Source organism: Acinonyx jubatus, chromosome A2 (assembly GCF_027475565.1).
Source record: "Acinonyx jubatus isolate Ajub_Pintada_27869175 chromosome A2, VMU_Ajub_asm_v1.0, whole genome shotgun sequence".
Lineage (NCBI taxonomy): Eukaryota > Metazoa > Chordata > Mammalia > Carnivora > Felidae > Acinonyx > Acinonyx jubatus.
The window spans coordinates 85,357,792-85,373,702 of record NC_069383.1 but is presented as its reverse complement, the minus strand read 5'-3'; the positions used below and the strand labels follow the sequence as shown (position 1 = coordinate 85,373,702).

The following is a 15,911-nucleotide window of genomic DNA, read 5'->3' as shown; positions in this document are numbered from 1 at the left end:
AATGGGGCTCATCTCTTCTTCTGGGGCACTAGCAGAGAAACTTCTATCTCAAGTGAGTCTGTCAGAGGCAAATCCATCATTCTTCCAAATGGAGACTCTGAAATGCCATTTGTGTTTGAACCTTGGACACAGAAGGGTGGGCACCATAGTTAAGGTGTTGATTTGTGGAAATGCTGGAAATATGAGCTAGAATTGGAAGATAATGAAATGAGATTTCTTAAGAGCAGGGATAATACTACATACTTCAAAAAAGACCCTCACAGTGTCACACTTTGACCTGAACTGAATGGAAAATACTTCCACTAGATATTGGAAAACACTGGGTTAGTTTGAGACATACTTTTACTGCTCAAATGAATAAAATCATTTTGCAAAGAGATCCATGGATTTGGTAAGTGTTCCTTCTTCTTATGAAAACCTTTCCTATTGCAACCTACAGTTGGCTGGGTTAAAGGATACTGATGTGGCTATACTGAACTACAGTCTCTTGTATTTTAGAATATTATAGGAAAATATAAAAAATGATTACAGTAGATCAAAGGACAGTAATGTGAAGTCATTTGGTGTTCAAAAGAAAAATCTTTTAAGGATGTGTCCAAACCATAATGGTTCATTTGGATCTGTTCAACCATCACTAAGGCGATTGCTTTTTGTAACAAAATACAAAGAAAAATGTGCCTTTAAAAAACTTCTGAACACATTAATTATTTTACTTTGCTTCTGCTCTTTCTGAAGCTTTGCTTCCTGAGGCATTGTTAATGGCATTCAAACATGTATGTTTCATCTTTCTTACCAGAGAGATGAAAACGAAGTGTTAGAAACATCAATAACTTTAAAAATCGTGACCCTATTTGGTTACTGCTGCTTCACATTTATACTCATTTTAAGAGCAGCAGTACACCTGTGGCAAACTTGACCTCCAGGGCTGAAGGGGCTATTGATAATGGAGCTACTGTTTACTGAGTGCTTCATCTGTAACAGGAACTGTGCCCTGTGTGCCACATACATTATCTCTTCATCCTCACAATGGTCCTGAGCAATATGGTGCTATTATCCCCACTTTACAGATGAGGAAACTGAGGTTTAGATACCTTAGTCAATTTTCCAGGACCACTCAGCTGGTAAGTGAGAATCAGGACACCTGACTACATAACTCCAGAGCCCAAGCCCAAGCCACTATTCTATTTTGGTGCTTTCTAACTTTTTCCACATCAGGACACACGTAGAAAAATATATTATTTAGTGCATTAGAGTAAACAGATGGAAATGATCAAGGTCTGAAAACACCAGCCAAGCCCTTCCATATGCCCCCAGGGCCAAAAGGAGTCGATATCTTGATGTAACCTATCAGAAGTGTGTCATGGAGAACAGATTCGGAAACTCAGTTCTGTTTTTCAATGAGGGAAAATCTTGATGACTCACATTGACCTGGGAATGTGGGGATGCTCAGGAATCACTCTCAATTAGTAAAATATCTGCATTCCGGGATATATGAAAAATATGTTGGTTTGTTTATTTTATGGATGTTTTGGAGAGCAACACATTCTTCTTTTCAAATAAAATCTTAAATGAAACCCATTATGTAAACAAATAAAAATGGAACCACTTTGGTTAGGTGAGGTGGATCCAAAGCCTCTTGCCATTCACCCACCTCCCACCTGTGCTGGGCTATTTGTTTTTGTGGGGTTTCTTGGTAATAAAACCCTCTTCTGCATTCCTTAATCCCCATCACCTATTCCACCCATGCCCCACCCACCTGCCCTCTGGTAACTATCACACCTGAACTGGTCTTTAGGCCCTTTCTTGGGGAAACTTGAAGCTCCAATAGACAGTTTGAAAATCACTACATGAAGAAGAGGTGTCTCCCAAAGCCCCTGTTAAAATGCAAAACTCCCCAAGCAGGAGTGGGAAGAGGAGAGAGTCAGGGAAGATTTCTGTGATAGATTTTTTTTTTTTTTCTACATGTTAGTAGCTGGGAGTTGGACTCCAGAGAAGGGAGACAAAGCACAGGGAAGTTTTGCTGGAGAAAGGGGATGGAAGTGTCTGTACCACAGCTGGCAAGCACAAACTACCTTTCCATAATTTGGCTGGTGCTGGTTTACTCAGCCAGAGCCTCAGCTGACAGTTCACAGTCCCGCTGAGCCAGCAGTGGCCCTCCCAGCCCTCAGGAAGGATAAGTCAGCAGTTAGTGGAGGAAGGAGTATCAGTGACAGGCCAGGCTCAAACCCTCGTACTGCCACTTGGTGTGAACTTGGGCAAGTCATTTAACCATTCTAGCCTCAATTTCTCAGGGAACTGGAAAATTGAGAGTTAAGGAATAACATCTGCCCTGCTTCCCTCCCAGGGCTGTGATCAAAGGAAACAATACATATATGGATGTTTATATACATATCGGCCATTGTATTAATAGTTAAACCCAATTTTTAGAAAGGGCAAAAGATTTGAATTTTCACTTCACTAAAGGTGATATCTGAACGGCAAATCAGCACATAGGATGATGCTCAACATCCCCAATAGCAAAATGCAAATTAAAACTACCGTGAAATACCACTACACATCTATTAACATGGCTAAAGTAAAAACCAAAACCAAACAACAACCTGAAAATAACTGGCAAGGACGTGGAGCCACCAGAACCGTCACATGATTCTGTTGGAAATGAGAAGTGGAACAGTGCCACTTGGGAAAACAGCTTAGCAGTTTCTTAAAAAGTGAAACATTTAGTTACCCTACCACTCCGCAATCCTGCTCTGAGGTATCCACACAAGTGAAATAAAAACTTAGGTCCACACAAAAACCTGTATGCGAATTTGCCTAGTGGCTTTGTTCTTACTCACCAAAAACTAGAAACAACCTGAAGGTCCATCAACTGGTGAACGGATGAACACACTGTGGCACGATGGGTAGTCTCAGCCACGAAATGGAACAAACTATTTATCTGCCCAACAGCACGAGTGAATCTTAGTTGTGTCATGCCAAATGAAAGATGTCAGCTCCAAAATGTTACATTCTCTATGATCCCCTTTATATGACATTCTCGAATATTAAAACTAAAGGGGCAGAAAACTGATGAGAGGTTTCTAGAAGTTTGGGGTGGGGAGAGGCTACCACGCAAAGACTGGGAAAATTGTGGGGGATTCTGGAACTGCTCTGTATCTTGCGTATGATAGTGATTATATAGCTGTATGGATTTTTCAAAACGAGTGGAACTGTATACTGAAAAGGGCAAATTTTACTGTATGTAAATTATACCTCAATTTTTTTAAGGATCTTTTTCTTTTCTTTCCCTTTCTTTCTTTCATTCTTTCTTTCTTCCTTAATTTATTTTTTAAATTTACATCCAAGTTAGTTAGCATATAGTGCAACAATGATTTCAGGAGTAGATTCCTTAATGCCTCTTACCCATTTAGCCCATCCCCCCTCCCACAACCCCTCCAGTAACCCTCTGTTTTTTCTCCATAGTTATGAGTCGCTTATGTTTGTCTCCCTCCTTGTTTTTATATTATTTTTGCCTCCCTTCCCTTATGTTCATCTGTTCTGTGTCTTAAAGTCCTCATATGAGTGAAGTCATATGATATTTGTCTTTCTCTAATTTCACTTAGCATAATACCCTCTTGTTCCATCCATGTAGTTGTAAATGGCAAGATTTCACTTTTTGATTGCCAAGTAATCCTCCATTGTGTGTATATATCTATATCTATATCTATATCTATACCACATCTTCTTTATCCATTCATCCATTGATGGACATTTGTCCTCTTTCCATACTTTGGCTATTGTTGATAGTCCTGCTACAAACTTTGGGGTGCATGTGTCCCTTTGAAACAGCATACCTGTATCCCTCGGATAAATACCTAGTAGTGCAATTGCTGGGTCCGTAGGGTAGTTCTATTTTTAATTTCTTAATATACCTCAGTTTTTAAATGTGAAAAAATTAATAGTGTTGAGAAACTGTTTTTAAGCCTGGTGGGAAGAAGTCTTCTTAAATTGGTTACACTGTTGCAAATAATGTCACCACCACTAGTTTGCTTAGTAACCTCTCTGTTTTCCTCATCATTGCACTAAGGTAAGTCTTAGCCTGATGAAACTGATGATGAATTCTGAGTTCCCAGAGTTAGCAGAATCCAAAATGAAGAGGTTTTTTTAAATTTTTATTAAAAAAATTTTTTTTAACATTTATTTATTATTGAGAGACAGAGAGAGACAGAGCATGAGCATGGGAGGGGCACAGAGAGGAGGAGACGCAGAATCTGAAGCAGGCTCCAGGCTCTGAGCTGTTAGCACAGAGCCCGACGCAGGGCTCCAACTCATAAACCGCAAGATCATGACCTGAGCCAAAGCCAGATGCTTAACCAACTGAGCCACCCAGGCACCCTAAATTGAAGAGGTTTTACACTAATCTTTAGAAAGCATCTTTAATCTTAAAGCTTTTTTAGATCATTTTCTTCATCACAGAAATACATCCCTGTCTGAAGTGGGAGACAGTGGAAATAGGAATGAGAATAATCAATCATAAGGTACCCATTTCATGGGAGAAATGATGGAAACTGATAATAGCCACCTCTTGCCAAAGACAGAAGTGGAAACAGACTATTCAGAGGATACTCTTGAATTCCAGCTAAACCCATGCCTCTGTGGTACCCAGACGAGATTTTCACACCCCCTTCATCTGCCTCTATAAGCCATTCGTTCATGGGCAAGACTCAGGCATCAGATTAACTCACTTCTGGACTGAGGCCCTACAAATGATGTGCAACTATATCCCCATTAATATGTCCCCAGGGAACAAAGTGCTTCCCCCCCCCGCCTTTTTTGAAACAATTCTGGCTGTTTAAAAAAGAAAATGTATTAGTAGAAGCAAAGGTCTTGTGTCTGGAGTCCTCTGATTTTGTCGTTATCATACTTCATCAAGGCTATCCTCAGACAATTTTTTTTCTGTATCCAGTTTTATTTCTCAAAAAACTGCCCTCTCATCCATCTCTCTCTCTCTCTCATATATATATATATATATATATATATATATATATAACCCAGAAATGGACCCACAAACATATGGCCAACTGATCTTTGACAAAGCAGGAAAGAATATCCAATGGAATAAAGACAGTCTCTTTAGCAAGTCGTGCTGGGAAAACTGGACAGCGACATGCAGAACAATGAACCTGGACCACTTTCTTACACCATACACAAAAATAAACTCAAAATGGATGAAATGGACCTAAATGTAAGACAGGAAGCCATCAAAATCCTCGAGGAGAAAGCAGACAAAAACCTCTTTGATCTTGGCTGCAGCAACTTCTTACTCAACATGTCTCCAAAGGCAAGGGAAACAAAAGCAAAAATGAACTATTGGGACCTCATCAAAATAAAAAGCTTCTTCACAGCAAAGGAAACAATCAGCAAAACTAAAAGGCAACTGACAGAATGGGAGAAGATATTTGCAAACGACATATCAGATAAAGGGTTAGTATCCAAAATCTATAAAGAACTTATCAAACTCAACAGACATGAATAGGCACTTCTCCAAAGAAGACATCCAGATGGCCAACCGACACATGAAAAAATGCTCAGCATCACTCATCAAATCAAATCAATACAAATACAAATCAAAACTACAATGAGATACCACCTTAAACCTGTCAGAATGGCTAACATTAACAACTCAGGCAACAACAGAGGTTGGTGAGGATGCAGAGAAAGAGGATCTCTTTTGCATCGTTGGTGGGAATGCAAGCTGGTGCAGCCACTCTGGAAAACAGTATGGAGGTTCCTCAAAAAATTAAAAATAGAACTACGTTACGACCCAGCAGTTGCACTAGTAGGTATTTATCCAAGGGATACAGGTAGGCTGTTTCAAAGGGGCACGTGCACCCCCATGTTTATGGCAGCACTGTCAACAATAGCCAAAGTATGAAAAGAACACAAATGTGCATTGATGGATGAATGGATAAAGAAGACGTGGTACATATATACAATGGAATATTACTCGGCAATCAGAAAGAATGAAAGCTTGTCATTTGCAACTACGTGGATGGAACTAGGGGGTGTTATGTTAAGCGAAATTAGTCAGAGAAAGACAAATATCATATGGCTTCACTCATATGAGGACTTTAAGACACAGAGCAGATGAACATAAGGGAAGGGAGGCAAAAATGATATGAAAACAGGGAGGGGGACAAAACAGAAGAGACTCATAACTATGGAGAACAAACAGAGGGTTACTGGAGGGGTTGTGGGAGGGGGGATGGGTTAAATGGGTAAAGGGCATTAAGGAATCTACTCCTGAAATCATTGTTGCACTATATGCTAACTAATTTGGATGTAAATTAAAAAAATAAAATTTAAATTAAAAAAAAAGAAAATTATGAAAAAAACCCAACTTACTCATTTCTGATCACAAAATACAGGGAAGCAGCAAGGGCAATGCTTGTAGCCTCTTGGTTCTAGGTCTTCCCAGCCTATGCACGATGATGAATACCTTTGGGCCACACCAGGCTCACACTCCCCCGCAAGCACCTTCCCATATTCTAGCAGCTGCAGAGTATCGTGTACAACCACTTGAGAAGTTAGTTTCAAACAGATGCCTCACTCACAATGCAGAGTCCCCTCCAATTACAGTTTTCCAGCTCACGTTTGCAAATACTGAAACTGAAGTAACTATGGTTGTTCCTGCTATTGATCTTCTAAAACTCCCTCATAAACAACTAGGTCACAGACAAATTATGCCTTCACAGATCTTACAGATGTGTAAAGTGACTTTTTAAAGAGAGGTCTTTCTTAAACAGGAGTGGTGACTAAGCCCTTTCTGTGTCCCCAGCCTTCTAAACCCCAGATGGCAGCTCTTGGATCCCCCACATCCCAGGGTGGTAATGGAGGAAGGGCAGGTCAGGCCCAGCATGAAGAATAAACAATCTTTACTGTGTTCAGACTGGGAGTCATAGGGTTTTGAGGGTCTCTGTAGATTGGTCATGTTTCTTCTCCATCTTCTTTTTGGTTTGTTTCCATAACCTCATGAGCTGTTCTAATGAATCTTGGCCTTCTCCTTCCTCTCCTCGTCCAGGGTGGCTGTCACCTCTTGGTACTTCCAGCCAATGTTGTGAGCCAGGCATCCCAGATGGACAAACTTTCATGGATGAGACACAGTCTCCAGGGCAGCAGTAAACATCAACAGACTTTTTCTTGTCAGAGGGTGGTGGGCTCCCATCCAACAGCCTGAGGTGGTCAGAGCCACCTGGCCTTCTTCATCTGGTGGGCAGAGGTCTCTACTGTTCGCCCAAAGATGTGGTAGGGGCCCAGGACCAGTTGGTGTCCATACACTTGTGGAGGAAGGCCAGGTATTTTAACTTGTTTCTATAGAAATTTCCAGAAAAGCTCATTGCCCTCACAGTGGACAACCACCACCTTCCAAGCCAGCAGTACCTGCTTGACAATGATGAGCCATGATGGGTACCTAGAGGCCCAGGAGGTAGCCTCAGTCATCAAGCATGAGACCTGCCTTTCTGCCATTTTTGGAAGATGCCTCCATTTGGATGCCTCCAAATTTTTTAAAAACTTCCATTCAACATACTTTTGTTGACACCTACTACTTACATTATAGAGGAGGTCTATGCACTGAAAAGGCAGCTGTGAAGATGGCAATATTTCTATCTTCATGGATCTTACTATCATAGTGAAAGAGACGAAAATTAATATATAAATAGGTAATAATAAGCCTGATAATGATAAGTACAACACAAGAAAATAAGGTAACGTGAGAAGGTAGAGAGATGTGGGGTACTATTTTATTTTATTTATTTATTTTTAATTTTTTTGATGTTTATTTTTGAGAGAGAGAGAGAGAGCAAGCAGGGCAGGGCAGAGAGAGAGGGAGACACAGAATCTGAAGCAGGCTCCAGGTTCTGAGCACAGAGCCCAACGCAGGGCTTGAACTCACAGACCACAAGATCATGACCTGAGCTGAAGTCAGACACTTAATGGACTGAGCCACCCAAGTCCCCTGGGGTACTGTTTTAGATAAGGTGGTCAGGGAAAGCCTATCTGATGAGCTGACACTGAGAGGGGAATTGAATGTCGGGTAGCAAGTCATGTTGGGACAGATGGAACATGTGCAAAGACAAGGCTTGGCATGTTGGCAGAATGGTAAGTAGGATGTGGAGGCAGAGGGGGGAAAGGCAAGATCAATTGGGGCTTCAGTGAGGAGTTTGAATTTTATTCTAAGTGTTCTGGAGGCCATTGGATGGTCTTATGAAGGGGGATATTTTATTCTATTTATTTATTTTTATTTATTTATTTTTTAAAGTTTATTTATTTTGAGAGAGAGAGAGAGAGAGAGCATGAGCGGGGGGAGATGCAGAGAGAGAGAATCCCAAGCAGACTCCATGCTGACAGCACAAAGCCTGACATGGCACTGGATCCCATGAACTGTGAGATCATGACCTGAGCTGAAATCAAGAGTTGGACACTTAACCAACTGAGCCTCCCTGGCGACCCTAGGGAACATTTTAAAAGGCTAACATGGCTGCTGTGTGCAAAATAAATTGCAGGCAGAAGCCAGACATCAGTCAGGAGGCTATTGTGGTCGCCCAGGCAGGACATGATGGTGGCCTAGGCTAGGCAGGTGGTGAGAAGGGGCTAGATTCATGAAATGTTTTGAAGACAGACTATGCTGGACCTGCTGATGGAGTGGATATAGGGTGTGAGGGAAAAGGAACAGTCAAGGAGGACCTGAGGTTTTCTTTTGTCTTTATTCACCAGAATATGTGCTGACCTTCAGGCAGTCGTGTGCTAGGCACTGGAGATGTGAAGATGAACAAGACACGATTAGTGACTCCAGGAACTCATTGTGTACAATTTCAGAATTCTGGACTTCCAGGGGCAAGTACGGAGTGCTGTGGGGTGGGCACATGAAAATCAATTGTTCTGTATTTGGGACGTGGAGAGGGCTTTAGTTTGAGTTTAAAAGGAGCATAGACACAGAAATAGAGAAGACTATTCCAGAAAGTGGGATCAGCAAGTGCTGGGTGGATTGTGGGAATGGTGAGGGGTGTCTGGGATAGCAGAAGAAGAGATGGCTGGGAGAGCAGGTTGGGGAGAACTTCACCGGAAAGAGAGTTGGGAAGCTTTTAAGGAGGAGGGTGATAGGGAGGATCTTCCTCCTTATCTAACAGGTTGAGTCATTCACTGATACTGACAAAGGAATTATACTTGAACTAACACTTAACTAACTGCATGTTGCTTCGATCAGAGTATCATGTTGTTTTAGATTCTTTTATAAATAAATCAAATTTCCTTTTCTCTTATTGGTATTGGCAAGCAGAAGCATGATCACTCTTTGGCTGAGAAATACTATTAATCTTGCTGTAAATGAATATTTATTCAATTATCTACTCTGTGCCAAGCAACTGTGTCGACTGCTGGGAATTCAGCATGAACAAGATGACATTCTTGCCCTTGCAAAGCTTGTTATATGAAGTAGATATAGAACAAATGATTTCAAATGTGATGGACCATCAAAAGAAAAGTTTTTTAAAAAGTAAAGGGTGCTACAGAAGCATTTAATGGGGTGCTAACCTCATTTAGGAGTTCAGGGAGGCCTCCCTGAGCAAATGGTCTTGAAGTGAAAACTAGATCGATTAAAATTTTATTATTAGCAGCAATGTCATCCCCTATTTCTTCAATAATTAGCCTTTTTTTCAAGTCGTTGCTTCTCTTCTGCTTTGAATCATGCCTACTTCTTGCCTAATGTGAAGAGAGAGAAAACCCAAATCTTTCACTTTCACATACCCCAAACTAAACTTTTCAGTATATTCCAGAGTGAGCCTCACAATTTGGACTTCCCTGCATTCACACATTCACACCCTCATTCCTGTGTGCTTGGCACTGGAGGGGACTCCAGATAGACTCCCACCGTGCAAACCCAGGACGTGAGCTGTAGGGTGACCTGAGATGAAGTGACAATGAGCTTCCTCATTTGAAGGACATGCAGAGGGACATGGAGTTCATTCAGCAGGTGTTGGAGACTCACTGGAGGGTCTGAGTTGGACTTTGTAATGCCAGGATTCATGAACATGGGAGACAGGAAAGAGAATTGAAATCTAGAGTTGAGGCAGCATAGATTTGTATTTTAGCTTTACTACTGACTAGCCGTGTAGCTTTGGGCAAATGACCCAACTTCTCTGCGCCCAAATGATATATTATCTACCTTAGACATCTGTTGTGAAAATTAAAATCACCCAAACTTTTGTAAAAACTAAGTGAGGATCTACCATTTTGGGGCACATAGTAAGCACTTGTAAATAATAGCAATAATAATAAACAAACAAAACAAACAAAAAACCCAGCTAACATTTGCTGGGCATTTACTCTTAATGCTAAATGTCGTGCATGCCTTCTGTCATTCAAATTGCACAACAAAGCACCTGAGAAAGGACCAGAGCCCAGGAGGCATTCGGATAAAAGGAACTGTCATGAAGGATCCCCGCTGGGATCACAGGCCTGACCCTGAACTTAGGACCCCAAGGGCTGCTGTAAGCTTAGCAGCCTGTCCCCAGTTATTGCACCCTTTTTTCCCCATCAGGCAGCTGATAACGCCAGAGAACCCTTACTCCCTACCTATTGGTTTGTGAAAGCCTCCTGCATCTCCCCTGCTCTGATAGTCAAGAACAAATGATGATACTATTTGAAACCATCTGAACCCTCATTCATGTTCATGTTATAGTTCCCAAGAAGTGTGGGGGACAAGGGTCTGTGTGGCACAGGGCATGGATTGGTGGGAAGGGAGGGAGTGACAGGAGCCTGGGCTTGACAACATTGGAGAGACCAGCTGAAGACAGAAGGCGGTCTGGGTGGGAGGGAGATGGGTGGGGCTGTGGGAAGTAGTGAGTCCGCCTCATCTTAATTTTTTTTTTTTTTTAACATTTATTCATTTTTGAGAGAGAGACAGAGTGTGAGCAGGGAAGGGCAGAGAGAGAGGGAGACACAGAATCTGAAGCAGGCTCCAGGCTCTGAGTTGTCAGCACAGAGCCCAACGCAGGGACTGTGAGATCATGACCTGAGGCGAAGTCAGAGGCTTAACTGACTGAGCCACCCAAGCGCCCAGAGTCTGCCTCACCTTGAAAAGGAGAGTTTGGGCTGGGTTTTCATTAATGCTGCCTATGAATTTTCATTTTTGCAAATAAAGTCTCAGAACTTCCTAGAAACAAACCAATGGGTATCAATTTCTGTAGCACTTAGGGCTCATACAAAATGTCCTATTTCACACGGGTTTAATTTCATTTTAGCAAAAGGTAAGGCTGTTTATTGAAGACATTTCTCCAGAAATAAAGATGAACGGAGGAAAAATACCCGACACTCTATTGAACTATCACTGCAGATGATGGTTCATCAGGGCCTGGGATTTGTACAGGTCTGTGCACTTGCAGAAAAACCCTACTGTGCCAGCTTGCTCCGCCGAGTGCTCGGGCAGCAGCCTAAACAAGGGGCTGCAGACAGGCAGGGGAGCCAAAGGCTGGCTTGGGAGGAGGATATTGGCAATTGGGTGCAGAGGGTGAATTGTTGGCAGCAGTGCAGACTCAGACATGAAGGCCAAATTTGTGCAGCAGGCTCCCTTCTGAACAATACACATCTGCTGAAAGAGGAGGACCCAGTTCCTGGGCTGTGTGCACATTTGCAGCCTAAACGCTTGGCTCTTTGTCTCTTCAGCTTCAGTATTACCTCCTCCGAGGCCTCTCTCACCACCTTGTCCAAAGTGGTTATTTTCTGGTGCAGCTCCTTAGTCTCGTTCACAACATTGACTACAATTTATTTGTGTGTCTCTCTTGCTAGAATATAAATCCTATTTGACACAGACTGTGATCTGTCTTGTTTGCTGTTGCAACTTAAGTCTCTGACAGTACTAGGTGCATACCACCAAGTGTTCAATAAATATCAGTTGGATGAAAAATAAATAGATCAGCCAGAGATCACTCATTCCCCTTTCTTGAAAGTGGCATAGCAGCCAACTCTAGTAATTTCCAGAAATGTGGAGAAACCTGGTATATTTGTAATAAATGCATGTGAATTGCAGGGGAGCAAGATTTACCACCCCAAAATGTGTTTCTTTGGCATGAGGATTATTTTAGGGTGACTATTTTTGAGAAACAAAGACTCAAGAAGTTTTTCTTTCTACCTGCCCCCCTAAACTGCCCCAAAACATTTAGACAGGGGAGGCTGCAACAAAAAGAGAGCTATCACCAGAGATGCGGTTCTTGTATATCAGAAAGACTTCTCAGTGTGGCATGGCAAACATCTGCTCTTGCTGTCTTTCTGTGAATTGTCTTCATCTCCCAACCCCTCTACCCTCTTCTCCTTAGCTCAGGTAGCATATAAGCCTCATTTGCCTGGCTGCCTGTGGATCTCATGTTCTCTGGGACCCCTCTACATATATGATTGAATGTGTTTTTCTCCTGTTAATCTGTCTGATGTCAATCTGATTAGACCAGCAGAAGAATCTAGAAGGGTAGAGAAAAAATTTTCCCTCCCTGACAGTTGGCAGGATTTACTTCATGGTGTGGACACTACTCGTTCTGAGGCTGCTATAGCTGAGACATCCTGACACCTCGGACAAACAGCATCAGAAGGTAAGAATTCTTACCACAAGGGTTTCCTGGATCTCTGCTGACAGGGTCTGTTGGAAGCAAGCATGATGAGAGTCCCCGCTCCCCTTTTCCCACCCCCTAAATTTAGCTTAGCAGGATAAAGTATTTGTGGAACTAGCTCCTTGGACATAGGCACTCTAGTTAAAATTTGGTAATGAGTACCCTTGACTTTTACCCATCGTTTTCCTCCCAAAGATGATCCTTGTTTTTGTCTCTGCCTTTTGTGTAGTTTGTCATAAGGAGGAGGAGCCATAGGGCAGAACACAGGCATAGGCACCATAAGCCCGCTATTTGAGCGTGGCTCACAGACCATGGTTACCAGACCGGCATCTGTGCAAACAAACTTGGCCGTGAGTCCCCTGTGTAAAAACTGGATGGGGTTTTTCCTTTTGTCTTATTCCATGTCCTGAGAATTTGGCTTTACGACTAGTGAGAATATTCTCTTTGGTCTCTGCCATGCAGAAGGTACACTTACCAGGGTGCACCAGCTGAATAGAGTGGGGTTCCATGGCACGGACTCCCAAACAGCATTCTCTTCATCCAACCATGCCAGCTCTCAGGGGAGTTTGCCATAAAGGGTCCCAGTCCATAAGGAGCCCTTGTAGCCTCAACCTTCCTTTCTTTGTTAGTGCTGGGAAAGTCTCATTCCAAGAGCACCTGCCTGGTGTCACAGATTAGCAGGTTTGTGACTGGAGGCATCTCGAGTTCTTGTGGGAAACCAGAGACACTGTATTCACTACACCGTCCTTACCACCTGTGCAACAAAGGCTTTTGCTTTCCTAGGCAATCTTTGGGAATGAACTTGCTGGATCTTGTGAGGGCTGCATATTTTGTATTCTCTTGTGGGATGCTTCTTACGTCCTTGGTCAAGCCATAAAAAAGCTTATTAGTTTGAGTTGCTATTGAGATTAATAGATCCTACTTGTCAATGGCCAGAGGATGGATTTTTGAATTGAAAACTTCTATAGTTGAAAAATTTTGGAGAGCTCTCATCCTAAACTATTGTCTTACTGGCGTCTGTGGAAAAGACCGAATTAAAAAGTGGATACAAAGAATTTTAATGGCTAGCCTTAGGGACTCCTTTTTACAAGATGAAAGAACAGAAATTAAAACTCCACATTCAATGTAAATTCCTCTTTCCTAAAATCCAAAGAATTAAGCATGCCACCTTCCAGCACACCTGCTTATTTGATGTCTGAGAACTGCTGTTCCAGAAACTGTAGATACAAAAAAAAAAAAAAGGTACAATCTTACTAAACTTGTTCTATGCATGGCTTGGGCTTTCTGTGTGCCTGAGATTTGCAGGCTCTCGGTTCTTTTGACTGTCTTTGGGACTGACTTTTGGTCTTGAGAAGGTAGTATCCTTTGCACCCTTTTTAAAGACGCCTCTTTGATGCATGAAGTTTTTTCCATACTGCCCAAATATATATTGTTTGTCCAAGCTAAAAACTGACAAGATATTTAAATGCCGTTTTTTGTGGGGGAAGGGTAGTAGTATTTTGGTTAAAAGTTGATTAGAAGTTGGAAGCTGATCTTCAAAGCCTGATAGGATTTTTTAAAGTCTCTTTGCCAAACCTAAAACTTATGGGCCCAGAGGGAGAGAAGCAAATGGAGACAATGTAACTGGACGGTGGATCAACCCTTTAATATCATTTCAACTGTTCTTATCTTATAAATCTTTGCAAAATGAAAAATAAAATGTAGTTCTGGAGGTAATACAAGGTCCCATCTATTCCTTTAAAAGATTTTTTTTCATGTTTATTTATTTTTGAGAGAGAAAGAAAGAAGAGAGACAGAGCGCAAAGCTGGGGAGGAGCAGAGAGAGAGGGAGACACAGAATCCAAAGCAGGCTCCATCCAGGCTCTGAGCTGTCAGCACAGAGCTGAAACTCACCTGAGCCACCCAGGTGCCCCATCATCTATTCCTTTTTACCAATCTTAAAACCTCCCCAATTTATCTCAAAAGGCTGTGAGTTGTTGGCCTTAGGAAACCAAAGTCCTTCTTGAAGGAACTTCCATTCTTTCTTTGTCCCTTGAAGATGTAAATCTTACTATATCTTTGAAACGTAAACACCCCAGGAGGTACCTAAAACAATGCCCACATTTGCCTAAAACTAAAGGGGAAAAAAAGAAGAAAAGAAAAGAAAAGAAAAGAAAAGAAAAGAAAAGAAAAGAAAAGAAAAGAAAAAGAGGCCTAAATTTTAAAAAATACAAACTGCCGAGGCGCCTGGGTGGCTCAGTCAGTTAAGCAGCCGACTTTGGCTCAGGTCATGATCTTGCAGTGGGTTTGAGCCCCTTGGTGGGCTCCGTGCTAACTCCGGCTCTGTTTCTTTCTCTCAAAAATAAATAAACATTAAAAAAATTAAAAAAAAACAATACAACAAAACTGCTCCACAACGTCCATAAGATTACTTGTCAAGGACAAGCACAAATCAGGCATCCTCACCAATATTACTAGTAAAAAGCTTCAGCCATTTGAGCAGATAATCTTACAAACTAGTGAGTTTTATATTGTTGTATCTGATTCATAGCTAAATTTTCAAAATTCAAAGCTGTAAGATCTTTTTGTGTTTATGTATGTCCGTATATGTACAATATAGAAACGGTATTTTTCTACCTCCACTTGCCATTGCCAAAATTAATTTGTAAAAGGCTCTATTTAATGATTAGTTTCAAGTTAAGTGCTTATAAATCAAGCATTTCTAAATCTCAGAAGGATGATAGAAACTAACCCAAATGTTCTCAAGTTTATGTGATCTAGGATAGTTTTCAGGAAATTAAAGGTAGTTTAAGTTTGTCGGTTTAATTAATATGGGCATATCTTTAGAGTTTCCACATTAAGTGTAATACCATATTCTACTTAAAGTCAAATAAATTCATGTTATTTTTGTTACAAAATTTGTCAGCAAAAAACAACCAACCAACCAACCAAACAAACAAATGAAAGAAAATCTTAAGATGATAGCTAAGGGCTTTGCTGTCTCATGAAATGTTCAGGTGTAATCTAAGTATGATTGTTAAGAACAAATGAATTAAGTAGATGTGATTGAGGTAAGACTTTTTAGGTGAACTTTTTAGCAATGATTGTTTTTTGAAAGGTTTCCGTAGTTTTCCAAATTTCTTTGGTAACTTCCACCCTTAGAATTTTGCTAAGTTAAATTAAATGATGAGAATTCATTGACCGTCTAGATCATTTCCAAAGAAAATAAAATACTGAAACATTAATTGCTAAACAAGTCTAAGTTTACCTGTTTATTGTCTTCTCATCACAGGGAAA

At 41.3% G+C, this 15,911-nt stretch overlaps 1 protein-coding gene and 1 pseudogene across 14 annotated transcripts in view; both read right to left on the bottom strand.

Annotated features, from left to right (window-relative positions):
- MAGI2 (membrane associated guanylate kinase, WW and PDZ domain containing 2) overlaps positions 1-15,911 on the bottom strand; it is a 1,320,050-nt gene that overhangs the window by 9,941 nt on the left and 1,294,198 nt on the right. The window lies entirely within an intron of this gene.
- LOC128314805 (60S ribosomal protein L13a-like) lies at positions 3,294-8,006 on the bottom strand (annotated as a pseudogene).